We start from the raw sequence: 16,962 nt of genomic DNA, 5'->3' as shown, positions 1-16,962 counted from the left end.
GGCAAAACAATCTCTGTCACAATCCAGTACACACACACACACACACACACACACACACACAGCAGGATCTTTATGTACACTTTAGAGAAGTTATGACTACACTGATTTCTAACCCTGTAAAAAAAAGTTTGCACCTCCAGCGTTCTTTGCGTGTGTGTGTGTGTGTGTGTGTAGTTGAAAGTGTTTGTACAGCAGGAGGAACAACTGCAGAGCAGCTCTAGCAGCAGCTAAAAGCAGCCCCTTGTGAGCCACACGCTGCCATCATTACTTAGAGCTTGGCCTGGTTAAGCCGCCAGCACTAAACATGGGTTTGTAGACACTGTTTCTTCACAATTGCTTGTCCCAGTTCTGTCAACCCAACACGGGACGCAGTGCGCACAGATGCGCGTGCGCCCCTGTGCACAGCGCACGGGAGCGTGCGCTGTGCGCGAAGAGGCGCGGAACTTTGTTCTGTGCCTTGCCTTTATTTGGCGGGGTTTGGGGGAGGATACCAAGCAGCAGCTGAAGTTGAACTGAGAGTCTCTCAGCTTTTGGCTTCGGTAAATAATATTTTGGACTTGCGCCGGTGCTGTCTGATGATTCCCCCCCCCCCCTGTTTAATTTTACAAATCAATGGTAGCAGAGGTGAGGAAATTGCATTGTAATTGTAACCATCTGTCAGAGAAGTTTCCATTTGTCCTTGATTAAACATAGTAAAGGTTCCAATAATTTCATTTACACTTTCAAATGATTCTCTCAATGAAAGCCTTGGAGATTAGAAAAGTCTTTACTTCTTTTGTTCGACCCACTTTAGAAAAATAGTTCTCTGGAAAACTTTCCTCGGAGTTAGCCCTTTGTGATGTCACAAAGTACCTCCACGGATGCCTCTCTTGCCTTGTTTTTCCCAACATAGGGAATCTACAACAAATGAGAAAATCAAAATGGAGTGTTATTTCTTTTTTGCAGAACACTGTAAACAGAGAGCTAAACATGCAGTTTTCTGCAGCTCCATGGGCTTCTTTTGGGATACCATAGCACATGTGGCTGCACATGTTATTTATTGCTAATGCAAAAAAGCAAAACAATTATGATTAAATATCCAACTTTTGTATTGACAACAAACCTGTTTTAACCCTGAACAAAACTGGATTTTCACTGCACACTGCATCAGCCATGCATTCGGAGGCCGTTGTCTCCGCCGCCCGCTGAGCGATTTCCAGTTAACTCTGACTTCTGCCACCTCCACTGGTCCTTCGATTGAGATCTCTGCAACAAGAGCGGCTCTTCCCGCTGCCCTCTGAATGGCCCCCGCTCCGCTCCCGCCACAGCTGCTCAGGTCCCCATCGAGCACAGCCGCCTCCGGTATTGACAGGCTATTACTCACAATGTTTAGCCAATCAGATAGAGTGCTCGGGAGAGCCGTGCCTTCTCGCACGCGCTGTCTGGAAAAGTGGCACAAGCCGAAGAAGGATGGACTTTGCTCACTTTTCCGGGGAGTTCACTAACAGGATAGAGACGCATGTCCCGCTTAGAAAAGCAGCGGGGAAGTAAGAGAAAGAGAAACATATTGCAAATAAAACAAATATTTATTTATTTATTTATTTATTATTTATTTATTTGTTTTCATATTTTGTTGGGTTAAGGTGCAGACTGGGATGAGTCAGTGGAAAGACTGCAGGGCAGAGAGAAGGAAGGCTGTGTTTTAACCACACATTGACAGTCTGCATTCTTCTTTGACCATCCATCCATCCATCCATCCATCCATCCATCCATCCAGCCATCCTTCCATCCATCCTTCCGTCCATCTTGCCTTTCTCCTCCCCTCTCACCCCCCAGCAGACCCCTGAACCTGCAGCCCTCCCTGGGACCCTCACTCTTCCAGGTTCACTCTCTTCAACCTTCCCAAATTCTCCATTTCCCCTTGGTTCAGTCCCAGAGCTCCAATGTGCCGCCCCATCATGTTCTCCACTGGACCTTCATCTCTCCTCCGCTCTCTGCTCCGCCAGCACGTCTCTGTGTCGGAGGAATCAGCCGACTGTTCTTCTGTTTGACTCCTTCTTTCAGCCGTGGGGGGGTGATGATGATGATGGTGATGATGATGGTGATGATGATGATGATGATGATGATGATTCTTCCCGTGACTACAGAAGATCACGGTGGTTAATGTGCAGACGATGACAGGCAGGGATGAAGTGACAGGTTTGATGTGTGAGTCCGGGAAAACCATTAACTTTCATCTATAACGTGCTGTGTGTAGCCGTCTGAAGGTCCCCTATCATACCCATTTTCAAGTCTTTATTTTTCATCCCAGACTCCAGCGGAGCCTCTGCGTAATTAATCACCCAAGATACTCTACAGATCTCCCAAAAGACAGCATATTTAGCCCTCTGTTTACATCCTCCAGCGAAGGAAGCTCAACGTTACCCTTCCTGCTTAAACTAAGGAAGACTAGGATCTCAGTGCTCTTTGTGACATCACAAAAGGCTGACTTGCAGAAATGCACAACATCTTTCAGTGATGACAATTGACAATATGGGAGCTTTTGCATAATTGGGGACCTTTGGGGCTGAGACATTAGCGACACTGTTCTGTGGACAGGCATAATAAATCAAAACCTTCCAGAGGTTTTGTGATTTTGTGCAGTTCCTGTCAGGCTGAATATGGGTTTCTTGCGACAAACAATTAAGTTTGACCTCTCTCTCTCACACACACACTCACACACACACACACACACAGTGACTAATAGAGCTGCAACAGCAGCCACCAAACCACCTGTTAGCTGCTTATTTTTGAGCAGAATCCACACAGCGGCCCGTCTGGTTCCTCCCCTAGAACTTGAGTTTTCCGGCAGCGAGCGCCTCGGCAGCAGTTGGCTCGATTTACTCACCTGACCTTTTTCGTTGCCTTGCGGACGAGACTGATGGAGGCACAGCTGGTTTGTAAAAGCCGGAGCGGTGCTAAAACTGGCGTGCACGGCTGCTCGCTGCCTTTGTCTGCCCGCTGCTGGCTGGAACTCAGTCGTGGGCCAAAGCCTTCATCGCTGACCCAATACTAACTGCGGAATTAAAGCCGTGTGACATTCTAAAAGACAGTAATCACTTCCAAGCAAAATGCCCAGGTGTTTTCTTTCATTTTCTTTCCAAGAATATCATCCTTATCCTACCCTCAAATTAATATCATATATATAAAAGAGACCTTATGAGCGCCTGAAGGTTACATTTGCATTAGATTTAGTTTGAAGTCCAAAATTCCTCCTACTTGGTAACATTTAACCCGTGCAAATATCAGCCGTCGGTTCCTGCCAGCGGCCGGTATAATGGCGCTGGCGTGGGTGATGGAGTCATTCATCACCGGACGCTGCGGCTGGTTAGGCTCCTGTTCTGCCAGCGATTGGCCGGCGCCGCCCGACGTTCCGTTGAAACGCTGGAAAGGCTCATCCGCTCGCTCGCAGCCGCAGCCGACCTTCGCAGATTAACTCCAGGAATTAAAAGCCCGCCGCCGCTGCCGAGTCCCGCGTGTGTCACAGTCACAGTACGTAAACACGTGCATATTCATGTGCAAACACCTGCGCACTCGCACCGCCACTGCCGATTCCCAGCGTGTTGTTTTCATTTTCCGCAGTGCTTTCACTTGCTGCTCCGAAAAGTTGTCAGAGGTGTAACCCCATCTTCCCGCCAAGACAGCTGGGGTAGGCTGCAGCGCCACCCAGTGGCGCCACCCTCCCTCAGGGCAGCGGAAGCGGTGACAGAAGACAGATGGATGGATGGATGGATGGATGGATGGATGGATAGATGGATGGATGGAGGTTGATTTTCACTGATAAGTGGTGAAAAATCTAAATAATCCCCTTTAATCAACAACAACTGTCGACTTGAACTCAGACTTCTTCTTTTTCCAGCACAGTTAATTAAACTGGGGTATTTGTTCAGCAGATGTTCCTCCTCACTGTGCATGCAGCTCATTAGGCCCTGGGCCGACCGGGAGCGTGTGGGACTGGGAGCCGCGTTTGCAGCAGATAAACGGCCATATCACCCCCCCCCCCCCCCCCACCCACCCACCCACTCCTTTTCATCTTCATTGCAAGCGACGCCGTTCAACTTAACCGTGCACTGGAGACTCGGCCTGAACCTGGGTGATCGATACCGAATCCTTCTGCAATCTGACCTTGCGCGCTTTCCTCTCATCGCTCGTCTGTGCAAACACGGCCATATTTACCCAGAGAGAGGAAGAGGAGGAGCCGGGGGAGCCGTGCGTTCCAACACGGAGGCCCTTCGCTGTCCTCTGTCCCCATCCACCTTCTCTCCCCCGCAAAAACGCGCTGGAGTCGTTTTCTGAAGCTCCTGATCGTGAATCCGCGACTCTCTTTTCATTTTTTGGTCGAAATACGCAGTTGCTTCCTTCCTGCTGAAAAGCTCCCTTATCCGGGCGCCCGGTGCCATGAACGTTCTGCGGGACAAAGGGTGTAAATGTGTGCGATTGATGCATGCGGATGTTTTTTGCGTGCGTGCGTGTGTGCTTGTGTGAGTGCGTTCTGTCTTTTGGCGGCAGGCTGGAATGGACGGGGTTCGCTTCTGTCTGGACCGATAAGAGGAAGCCGCTTATATCCCTCTCTTATCATTCTGCTCAGGGCTAATATCCCGTTTGTTTGGGTTTGGTTTTTTTCTACTACCCCCCCCGTCCCCTTCACGCCCCCCTTCACCCCACACACCCCTTTTTCTCCCCGCCATCCTTTTTCTGTTTTTTTTTCACTCATTGTCAATCTTTGTCGACGCCAGACTCGGAAGAGGTTTAGCAACTTAGCAGCCGACTCTCCTGCCTTCCTCCCTTCCTTCCTTCATTCCTTCCTTCCTTCCTTCCTCCTCCTTCCTCCTCTCCACGCTTCTTGTCGGCTCCGCCCCTTTCCCTGCTCGGCGCCAGATCTTTTTGAAGTCGCCAGTGAGTGGCTTTGAGTGAGTGGCAGGCAGGAAGCAGATGATTTCCTCACAGAAATACTTTGTGGAAATTCTATAATTCCTCGTTAGCTTTTGGGAATTTAGCTTTTTTTTTGATGGCATCCGGGCCGATTACATTTGACACACACACACAGATCCCGATTTAGAGTGATGCAAGTCATTTAAAAATCAACACAGTAGATTTTTAAGATTTTTCTCCAACTTCATGATTTTGACTTTGTGCTTCTTGCTCCGCTTCTTGATGACTGCTTTGCATCTTTTGGTGGCTCTGATTGAACGTCCCTGATCTATTTGCAGGGAGGATAAACTGGTTTCAGTCGCTTCGTCTTGTCTACCTGTTGCGTTCAGGATGCAACGCCAGGACGGCAGCGCTTCCACGTTGTGTGCAAAAATCCAAATACAACAACAAAAAAATAACACACGACAGCTGAGGAAATGTAACAGGTCACACACTCTATACACACTCACCCACACACACACACACACAGAGACATGTCACCGCTACCTGCATTTTGCTGCCCTCACTTTTATCACAGTCATCAGCAAGTTAATTTCATGCACTACTCTTTCTGAGATTGACAATTACCAAAAAAAAACAACAAAAAAAAAAAAAACGCCTCCGAGCTCACAAATGATGAAAACCAGTGAAAAGGAATGTTTTTTCAATTTGATGCCAAACACCTTAAAACTCACTGGTGAGCATGATAATGAAACCCTGTGCTTGTTTCGTCATGTTGCTGAGTAAATACTGACTTTTATTAGCCTGTTGACAGCCTTCATAAAAGACTGCGAGGTGTCAAAACACCACAGCATTTCTTTTGAAGGCAATATCAAAAAAAAAAAATGAAATGGACGGAGAAAAGTTTCAGGCGTGAGCGGGAATGAAAGGACAAGTGTATAAAACGTGGATGGCGGGAAGCAACACTGGTTCCAGAAGAATCGACGCGTCCCACAACCTCGGAGCCACATGAGAACCGCTCATGCCTTTCATGACACAGCACGCGTCGGAACCGGTGAAGGGGAGGAGAAGGAGGAGGGAAGGTGTCCGCCAACATGAATGTAATTGGCTATTTGAAAGGATTGAGTGACTCAGCTAAGACGGCAGCCGCTCCACCCCAACATCAAGGCCCGTCGCCTGATTGTTTGATGTTCACGTCGTCTCTCTGAAGGAGTTTTTTTTTTTTTCCTCGCCCTCCTGGATGAAACACCTCTTAGCGGCGGCTCTGTGTCACACCGCCTGATTGATAAATGGATCTCTTGTACTTCCATTGATTTCTCGTGTTCCCGTCGCTCCCCGGACTCCTGTTATCTGTATTCTCAGACCACACGAGGCAGTGAGTGTATCATGTCCTCCCTGAAGGTGCACCAGGCACACGAGGAGGGAGAGAGCGGCAAACCTGTTTTCCTTCCCACTGGTCACACACACACACACACACACACACACACACACTCTGAGGCCACTTTCTTTGCTGCAGTGTTCACGCGGCTCACTAATGAGCCCATCGCGTGGTGGCAACCGACTCATTCGGTCATGTGGGCGTGGTTAAGAAGCTCAAAGCAAATGTGTTGCTGTTGCTGTAGCATGAACAGATGAACGGCTCACTTCAAAATAGCAAATGGAATATTTCCATTTTCAAGGTTTTCAAGCCCCAACTGCAGTGAACAGTGCAGTCACAGCCATAAAGTCTTTCAAAATATTCAATTAACCCTTTGGTCAGACCTCAGGCTACATTCCAAAAAGTCTCGCCAGTAAATTAATACAGCAAATACTTTGCATTTTTGATTATTGTTCTTATTCTTATGTCAGACAAAATTATTTTTTGTCTTTTCTGCCTTTGCTGATACTTTGCTGATTAAACCAAAAAAATATCCAGGCAATCTGGATATCCATTAAAAATTATTAGGGAATATATTATATATTAAATTTAAACGACAGGCATTATATATTGTGGAAATACACCTGTGTGGATGTGTAACAGCATTAAAGTCATGGTTCTGATTTGTTTTCAATATGATTTTGTAAGATGTGTCCAATACTTGGGAGTAAATTGTATTAATTCTTTGCTTTTTTTGTTGTCTCCCCACCCTCCCTCTCTCCTCCCCGACCTTCTTCTGCAACTTCCTGGTGTCTCCAATAAGGTAAGTGTACATAAGTCTCCTCCTCCACTTGCCATCGCATGGTCAGCAGCACACTGTCACTTCTCTGCAGCAGACCTGGTGTTCGCATGGTCCTGGTGGCTCCGCGTCTCTGTTGCAGTAGCCACTGGGACGCTGCAGCTCCTCATTCAGTCGCACCAAAGTCATTTTTGAGTCGGCAGAGGTCACGCTGAGGATACACCGGCCCGTGACGTTTGCTACAAGGTGGCAAAAGTCGAAGTTCATGGATAGAACCACTGGTGGCAGTCAACATTTTCACTTCAGGCTTCATAAAAAGTGTTAATTGGATTTAAAAAAACAAAACAGAAATTTTAAATTTGCACTTTTTAGTCAGTTGACCTGAAACTATGACATTGGGGGAAAAACGGTTAAATAGATTATAATATAGAATACTTATAGTATTAAAGTATAATACTTTTTCTGGCATTTTTGGTTCGAGACGACTAAATGAAAAAATGTGTTGTGGCCTCGAGCCAGAAAAAAGCTAAAACAAAAACAAAGAAGAAAAAAGAAAAAGTCCTATTGTCTCAAAATGTTCCCAGCATGCCCTGGGATATTATTAAGAGTGAAAATCAGCATGAAGATGGCTCGCTAGATTAGTCAATCCAACAGGATTACAAGGAATACTGATATGTTATTAAATGCTTTGGGTGTTTTATGCTCTTGTCCACAAGTAATAAGAGTTTGGGTTGCAGAAGAGAGAAGTTGTTTTTTATCACCCACGCTTGAAAGTCAAAGAAAGAATTCAATTTTTCAAAAAGACATTATTCAGATTCCAGTTGGTAATTTATTTCTGCAACCAAGCGCCGTGTTTGCTGGAGTTTTCCAACACAACAACTGTGTGTTTAGCCTCTTCCACTGAAATAATCAAAAATACGTCTGAGCAGCGTTTTTACAGTTATTAATATTTATTTCAGATTAGCCCAGCCTTTCTAACTTTGCCACGTTGCCATTTCCGCTTTTCATCTCCGCTGTTCTTTGCTGATGAGGACAAGTCCCTCCGCTCCTTCTCTCGGGGCTCAGGCGGCTGCGTCACATGAACCCGCTGAGGACACGGCGCCGCCTGCCGCGGCCGGTCACTCGTCTCCTCAGCGGGGGAAACCAAAAAGTTTGTCAGCGGACATATTTCGTCGCCGCTCGCGCCAATTGAATTAGCGCGAGCGGCGACGAGGCTGAGTCATTGTTTGAGAAGGGTTGTTTATGGAGGATAGCAGATGCAGTTGACAGGAGGCTTATTTAAATCTCTTTCAGGCAGCCAAATTGACAGTGATGAATTTTAAAACCCGACATTATTGTGCAATGAGGAACTTAAAGCCTAAATCTGCTGGCGACTCTTCGTCTTCGTCTTCTTCTTCTTCTTCTTCTTCTTTGCAAAGCAGATTAAGACGCTGCGAGTGAATAATACGAGAGACGACGAGTTTAGCCAAAGATTTTTTCTCTTGAAGCCAATTCAAGTGATTCATCTTTCGTCCAAGTCGAACCTGAGGCGAATAATTCGGATTTTGTGAGAAAAAAAAAAAAAGATCGGAATTAGTTTTGGTTCCACTGCGTATTTGCTACCGCTGCCTGCTGTTTAGTTATAGTTTTAGGACTTTTTTTCAAATGGACATTTTATTCGGCAGTACTGAAGCCCCGAGAGAGCAGCAAACGAGACGTCTGGGGTGGATTGTTTTTCGCCAAACATTTTCAAACTTTCCCGGAGACTTCAAGAAAAGCGAGTGCGTGCAGCACTGATGTGCGTCACGAAACCGTTGGCGGTCGTCGTCAGCACTGTGACGTCACCGCTGGCGCCTGAACCACCACTTTCAGGATCCACATCCATTTCCGGCCGCTGTTATGTTTTGTTCTGCTTCCTTGTTCCCATCCGCCCTCCTCCTCCTCCTCCTCCTCCTTGTTACTCTTTTTCAACCCTCTGGCCGACTTTATCGGCCACCAATATCTTTAATCTCTGGTCTCTTTTGCGAGCACTTTACTCTTCCTATTTTTTTCTCTCTCTTCTCGTCGCAAAGTCCTCCATCGCTTCAGTGCGCATTATGCGTTTTTTCTTTTTTGTGTGTGTTTCTTCTGTGCACCCAACGTTGTCTTTTCCTTTGTGCTCAAGATCCCAAAATCACCCTCCGTGTCTGTGTGATAAATTGCCTAAACTAATTATTAATAAGTGAGATAACATTATTTTAGCGCTAATTCTTCTCATTTTCAATTTTCAAATCTTTCTGCCCTGGAGTAAAAACCTTTTTTTTTTTTTTTTTTTTAACTGTACAAGGGTCCTATTAACACACAACAGGGCACCTGTAAACAGGCTATGTGTGAATGGCACAAAGTTTGTGCGAGTGGAAATTCAACACAACCACAAAACCAAACAAAATAAAAAAAAATGTTATCACTGATTCCTAAATCTTCTTATTTATTTTTTTTTAAACTCACTGCAGTTCATTTGACTCATAGATTCCAATGTGTGGTCTTAATTCTTAACTTTGAGCTTCTCTTTTTTTTTATTTCTTCGCAGCAGGAAATAAAATCCCAAACTGTAGCCCCGTCTTCAAACAAAGACATAAATAAACAAGCAAACTCGCAGAAAGCTTTCCCAAGCTTTGCTCCTCTTGCTTGTCTGCCGTGGAGGAAAAGCACCAAACTGGGTTGTTCTGAACTTTACATGATGATAAGAGGGAGATGAAAGGCCTTTAAAAGAATTTGGCATGCCTTTGATTCCCTTTTTATCCATACATGATGGCCGTATCACACAGCTTTGAGCACAATGCGGGGAAAATCTGAGGCTGAGGCGGAAAAAAAGCTGCAGGTAAACAAACGAGGACAAATCAGTGTTGCCGTGCAGAATTATTCTCTGTTTTCCTTTTTTTTTTTTAATTTTTTGAATAAACGCAGCAAAAACATTGTGCATAAATAAATAAGAAGCGCTTGACTTCCTGTCTGTTACGCAGCCTTTCTCTAGCTGGGTGCCTTGGATCCATGTTTGTCTGATAGATACAGAGGAGCATCACTGTCCAGGTCAAAGGTCAAAACTCGGCCTTTTCCCCAACATTGTGTAGTTAACAGATATTTGACCTTCACAGATACTTACCAGGACAATGAGTCATTATCGCAATATATATGTATATATATATATTTATGTAATGTTGTAATGGGAGAAAACAGCTTTTAGACACACACGGTCTTGGGCAGTTTTTGACGCAAATTATTATCACATCTTTGCAACTTTATCATTACAAATATTCCTGCTAACTTTTTTTCTCAAAAATTAGCCCGTTCAAATTCCGCTGAGCTAGCCGCCTGCAGCGCCCCCTGCACTCCATGCTGAGTGCAGAAGAAGAGGCCTTTTACACTGCCTGGTTCCATCCAGACACCCAGTGGTTTCTTATTTTTCTTAAAAGTTTCCCAAAGGGAGACGTTGGGGCTGATCGCTGCAAAATTATATATCTGTCTTCATCACGGCTCTCTGAGTGGTCTTAAAAGCAACGCATCAAGTCCAATTTTCCTGCTCCGCCTCCGAAACAGAAATATGAACAAACAAAGTCAAAAGCCGAGCGCACTTGACAAGCGCAGCGTGCGCATTAAGATGACAAACTCTGTCCTGAGGGACGCGTAAAAGTGAGTCGCAAAGCTCTGGTTAAGCAGAAAAGTTTCCTTTCTGGAGGTCACCTAAAAAAAATATATATATATGAACCAAAAAAACTGCCGTTGGCTCTAAGTCGAGTTTCACGGTAGAAAAAGTGCTGAATGTGTTTGTAGGCGGCGGCAGCGGCAGCACCACAGCGAGCGAGTCCAGTCAGCTGACCGTCGCACTGAGGAGAGCCAACACTGGCATGCCAGGGAGCGACACCAGAGGCCAACTTCAGCAGCAGGTGCTGGATTATGGAAATGAGTTTGCCTGGATCTGTTTGTTTTTTTTTGGTTGGAGGGGTTAGAGGGGGGTCACAGGGTGCATGTAAGCGGGCACAAGGCCCGCTGTGCCTGTCACAACCAATCAGAGCGCTCAGCTCTCAGCCGGGTTTCCTGGCATTTACAGCTCAGGATCGGTGGGTGGCTCCTGGAGAGGCTTCGACCAATAATGAGCCTCCGTCCGCGGCGATGGATGACCTGTGACACCGTCGGAAACACGGCCGGTGGGGGGGAGATGAGACAGGAAGAGACGAAAGAAGGAAGGATGGAAAGTAGATCAGGCCGCGTGTTTACCAACATGCAATTCCACAGTTTTACCCCAATGATGAGTATGACTGAAGATTATGAAGGCCAAAAAGCAGCCACCCCCGTACGTCAGCAAAGCCGCTCTTCTTTCAAGACTTGCATTTGTGAGGGCAGCAAAATGAGGGACTGAACAAGGCAGGTGACAAAGACGAGTGTGTGGGAGTTTGTTTTTTATGACCAAGGCACGAGGAAGGAGGCGGTTTAAGACAAAAAGAAAAAGTGCTCAGGAACCGCGACAAGAGGCTTCGGAGCTTCGGAGCTTCACTTCACATTGGCTGTGTCCAAAATCACCCACTCGTCCACCACGGCCTGTCACAGGGAGTTCTGTGTAGCGAATCATGAGTGCACTTTATACGCTATACACAACACTGCAGTACCTTTAGCGATGCATTGTGAGATGCAGTGAGTGAACTACATAGTGAATACCAGCCCCCCCCCCCCAGTGTCTAATGTGGCAGCCCATTCATCCATCCATTGTGGCTGCAGTACAGTGGGTGGCCACTGGAGAAAAAAAACATATTCCCAGTCTGGTATCCAGTGGTTATTATGCATCAGATTGGACGGTGCTTTTAGCGATTGACGATGGGATATGGCTCAAGGTATTGAGTGCATGATACAATGAATGCTGACGATCGCTCACAATGGTGGCCCTGCAAAATGGTAAATCCACTGTATTGTGATTATGGGGCAATTTCGCACCCAGCCTTTGTCTTTTGGGACGGACAAAGCTCGCAGCGGTCGCTGCGATATGCGGCTCGGGCCGATGGCCGATGGTCTTTGCGTGGGAGGCCAAGGCCAACGTGGCCGCGAGCGTTCGGACGAGTGCGAACTCAGCACGCAGCGTCAGCAAGGCCGCCGCCGAGCTCGCCGCCTCGTCACTCCTTCACTGTCTTATTTTAAGGAGCCTTCATTAAAAATAGATTCGACGAGTGGAATAACTGATGAGACCTGCAGCCTCCTCTCATGCTGCTTAGTCCGATGGGCGGTGGGACGGCGGGAACGCCTGCGCAACACTGGCGGCCGCGCCGCGCCCGCTAATACACACGCAAATCAACAGCCGCGACGACGAGCGCTTGATTGAAAGCCCGGCCTTTTAAACATCTTGTCTCCGGCGTTAATAAGCCATCAGTCAGACGCACAATGATGGTCCCGCATATCTCATTTCTGCCGGGTGGAGGAGTGAAAAGTGTGTTTGGAGCAACCGGGTTGTTTCCCTGTTTGTGAACAGAGCTGGCGGGGCCAGAGAGCTTTCACTGGGAACGCCGATCAGGATCCAACTGAATCCAGACTGGACTGTATCATTGGCACGGTTTTGCCCGTAATTGCTGCCAAATGTGGCGCCGTAGATCAGGGAGAACTTTGGGAGACTGGCAGATTAACTGGAAATCGCGCTCAAGGACAATCACAACTTTTCTTTTTTTTTTTTTTTTTTATGCTGTTGATCAAAACAGGAAGCGACGTCCAACTTTCGGTGACATTTAGCTGTAAATCCCTGCTAATGCAACACTCTTGATTTAAATGATGCAATCAATAAAAACATTGGCTGAAGCAGTAAGGGTCTCTCTTCATCATCATGGTGTAAATCAGACCAGTGACTAATGGACCAGGCCCATGACTAATGGCTGGCAGCACCTACATTTTGTTTCCTTCACTGTCAGTCAACAGGATGTTGGTACCGAGAGTCTGGCGTCACGCAGCTAGCGAGCGATGCTTAAACACGCTGTGTTATTTTTTGCGTTCAAAGGAATGTTCGAAATGATTGCGAGAACCAGAATGGACGGAGGCGCCGTCGTCCAGTGTCGGGGTGTCGTGAATATTCGCAAAATATTTTATTTTCAGGGCAGGACTCCAACTTTAAACTTGGCCCATATTTGTCTGCTCGATAGCAGATAGGTTCTTGCAATGGCTCACAGGGACATGTCCCCTGCTGATGACCAAGGCAACTACATTGGACAGTGTGTGCTCTATTCCTGCATTTGTGTGTGTGTGTGTGTGTGTGTGTGTGTGTGTGTGTGTGTGTGTGTGTGTGTGTGTGTGTGTGTGTGTGTGGTGTTACCGCAGAACTTAAAACAGCTCACTTGGCGCCGAGCGGCGAGGCTGTGCTTTAGGAGATGTCGCTGTCATTTGATGCGCAGCGACATCCACGAGCCACCGCCAGGCCCTTTGCAAACTGTGAAGAGGGCGCGGGAGGCTACGAGGGAAGGCGGGGGCCAGAGCATAAGTGTTGCGGCGAGGGTTAGGGTAGCGCCCCCCCACCCCCACACACACACACACACACACACACACTCCCACACAGCCCGTCTCCCGTCAGTGTTCGGGTTGTGTGCTTCACTTGTGTACATCCAAAGGGTTGCGCTCTCACTTAGCCAAACTCGAGCGCTGCCAGAAACGTGACTATTGTCCAGCATGAGAGGTAGAAAATAAGAGAATCCACTATGCACTACTGTCTCAGAGGCCCAGTGTGTACAATTTTTAAGGAAGCCCACCTGACAGCAAGATGTCTTTACTTTTATTGCACTGCAAGTATACAGTTAAAGGTATTTATGGGCCGTATCTTAAGGTTTTACCAAAACAAATTTCAATCAAGCCAAATTTTACACACTGAACCTGGCGGCGACTTGGTGAAGGTTGCAAGTACAAATCCCAAAGGCCCAGCCTCTTTCCTCGACAATACAGGATTATAATTCTAATTGTATGCTGCACTATATACCCTCTGATCCTATGATCTCGTACCATGAGGTCGATGCAAAGATAAGCATTCAATTGAAAGCCGCAACATATACACGTACAGCCAAGCAAGCATATGCATCGGTATGTGTGTGTGTGTCAGTGGTTGCGTGTGTGTCACATACGACCAGAACTGCTAAGGATCTGGCCGACTCCCCGGGGGGGAGCGGCGCCCCTGCTGGAACGACGGCGCCGATGCCATCTGCCGGGTGGCACAGGCATCGCTGGAGTGTGTAGCTTTTAGTGGCTCATTACTTGTAAACACATCCTAGTGTGTAAAATGTTTTCCGTGCAAGGACTTTGCACGTTCACCCGTTTGTGACGGGCGAATGTGTCGCACAATCTGCTGGCGTCCAGCTCCGCATGAAGGCTTGCCTTTACATTTTTTCTTTCATGCGCGCCATGTATTGTTTCACCTCCACAAAGAAAGTGCAAAAATCAATGACAATCGAACGTTCACATTTAACAAATCCAATTATTTGCTTTTTCCAGCTTTTTTTTTTTTTGTTGAAAGTCTACATATTTCTTGCTGCATTTCTACTACATATCCGATGTCAATAAATGTGGGTAGAGACAGCACATTATTGTTTGAAAATGAATTGAATTAAAAAGTCAAAGCTCTTATTTATTTATCTTCCCAAAGCCCACCCAGAACACAACGCTGTAAAGCGTGGAGAGTTTAGAGCAGGCTGCTCAGTTACAACGCAACAAAATCTATTTCTGAGCCGGCTGATGGCCTCAATGAATCATCTTGTTTGACCTCCCTTTTCATTGAACCAGAGTTTTTGGTTGATATTAGAGTAGCATTGTGGAGATAGAGTGAAAAGAATTGGCTAGTTCTCCAAAAAAAGGTCTTCGGTTATATTTTTAAAGCCACTTTGCGATGGAGAGTCTAAATGATGCTGTTTCACGGTCGATTTCAAAAGGTGTTTTTATTTTTCTGGGTCTACTTTTAGCACCCTTTCAATTCGTTTTCTGTTTCCCAACTGCTTTAAATTACATCGACCTCTTTAAAAATGTATGGATTCCGACAGTCCTCAGGCCAAAAAACCACCATATGCAGTATGGAAACGAGTACATGTGCCTCTCCAACTGATCTGGGTTGGTTGAGTGCACTGACGACCGTCTTACTGTGCAGAATCACACATAGATTGATTGTTGCTGCTCTGATTTTTGTGCCCAAGTTGTATTAGTACCATGGATGTGTATTATTGTAGGAGCAGCTTCAGCTGTCCCTCGTGCAGTATGTGAGAATAAACAGGCAAGGTCGGTCTCTCCGCAGCTCCGTCTCTGTGTTTGTGATGAAATGCCTGTAGGTTGAACAGGCTCGAAACTGCGAGGGCGTAAACACGACGCATTGACAGAGCGAGCTTTGCAAGCCTTTTTATGTCTGAGCGTGACCGTTCGATGAAGTTGGGGAGTCAGAACACATGAAGGACATGCGGCATGAGCAGACGCCACACACCGAGACACATAAGCAGAGGGATTAACTCTCTCTACGTCGGGGGAGGCGGCAGGGGAGAGAAAAAAAAAGTGAGCCGGACGAACCCAGGAGTTTTGTTTCTGGCTTTTCTTTGAAATCCTTTCCCACCGTCCAGATTGCATGTGTCTTGCGGCGGAACGTCTGCCATTACAAAGAATCAACTACCGACACTCAGCTTCAAACACAACAGGGTTGAAAAGGAGGGCTTAAGCCCTACAAAGCATCAGTGGGAATGAAAATGTTGTTGGGGCTCCCTGAGGAGTGGCTCTTGTGTATCACACCACTTCAGAGGCGTTAGCGGACAGATGTAGCCCTTCTAAAACCTCTCCTCCTCACCTAAAAAAAACGCACACCGAGGCACTTTAGCATTTTACATCATCCCAAGGTGGAATTGTCGTGTGGGGAAGGGTGCGATTCCTTGCAGTGTGCAGACGACAACGATCTGCAAAGTTTCTTGGTCTTTTTGTTTGCATACCTGTCCATGTGTTGGTCACGCGTTAGAGAGGCTAACGACGCGGATAGTTTTGTTGGACGTAAAGTGGACGTATTAAGTTGACCTTCATTGTCCTTTAAAGCACTGCGTTGTTTTTTTTCTACCTTGAAGTTGCAGTTTTAAAACCACTTTTCGTGATGAATTGACTGGACCCTTCCTGTCGTTTGGTCTGACTAGTTAACCACTTAGCAGGCATCGGTGTAATTGCTGGTGTGTGAACTGCTGCCTTAAAGCAAGTTGAGGACTTACAAGAGGGTGCCTGGCAGGCAACCAATGTTTTGTTTTTTATGTGTTTTTAGTCCCATGCCCCGTTAGTTGCACAGCATGTTGTACATCAGCAAGTACAGTCCAATTAAAGCTGCCTACAGCCTTATTATGTAGTTTTCTAGGTGGTAACTGGAGATCTACGCACTGAAGGAAATATAGCTTGTTCTGTAATTGTCATTTGTGAAGGTGTGGCCAATGATGGCATGGTGCCACATTTCTCTCACTTCTGGAGCCAAGTCATTGTTTTTTAATTGAGCAATTTAGCTGGTAGGCAGCATGTTCACTGTTAACTGTGAACTGGCACTGCTTCAAAGAACACTTTTGTTCCAAGGCTGTGTGTTTCCTTAGGTGTTATGAATACGCGTACATGCGTGCGTGTCTTTGTGTGTGTGTGTGTGTGTGTGTGTGTGTGTGTGTGTGTTTGCACTGTGGAGTAAATCTCATAAGTTACTGTAGAATTTTTGCACATTTTTCTATTTTCTTATTCAAAGCACGCACACGAGGTTTGTTTTTGTGGCAACAACTCATTGGATGCTAAAAATCATTAGCTTCGATTACAAAGCGGGACAACAATTTGATTGAGACAGAAGTTCAGATGAAGTCTGGAAACAAACAAGAAATTAATGGTAATTTATTTATTGTTCTCATTTACGGTCACGAGTAAACAAACATAAATGGCAAAGTCATAATCACCCCACAGT

At 46.3% G+C, this 16,962-nt stretch overlaps 1 protein-coding gene across 2 annotated transcripts in view; it reads left to right on the top strand.

The window, feature by feature from the left end:
* grid2 (glutamate receptor, ionotropic, delta 2) overlaps nt 1–16,962 on the top strand; it is a 393,648-nt gene that overhangs the window by 160,589 nt on the left and 216,097 nt on the right. The gene's annotated exons all lie outside the window — the stretch shown is intronic.

Source organism: Nelusetta ayraudi, unplaced genomic scaffold (assembly GCF_046127955.1).
Source record: "Nelusetta ayraudi isolate G7.1 ecotype Tasmania unplaced genomic scaffold, CSIRO-AGI_Nayr_v1 ptg000170l, whole genome shotgun sequence".
In the NCBI taxonomy this organism is placed as follows: Eukaryota; Metazoa; Chordata; class Actinopteri; order Tetraodontiformes; family Monacanthidae; genus Nelusetta; species Nelusetta ayraudi.
This window is presented reverse-complemented; position numbering and strand designations above follow the sequence as displayed.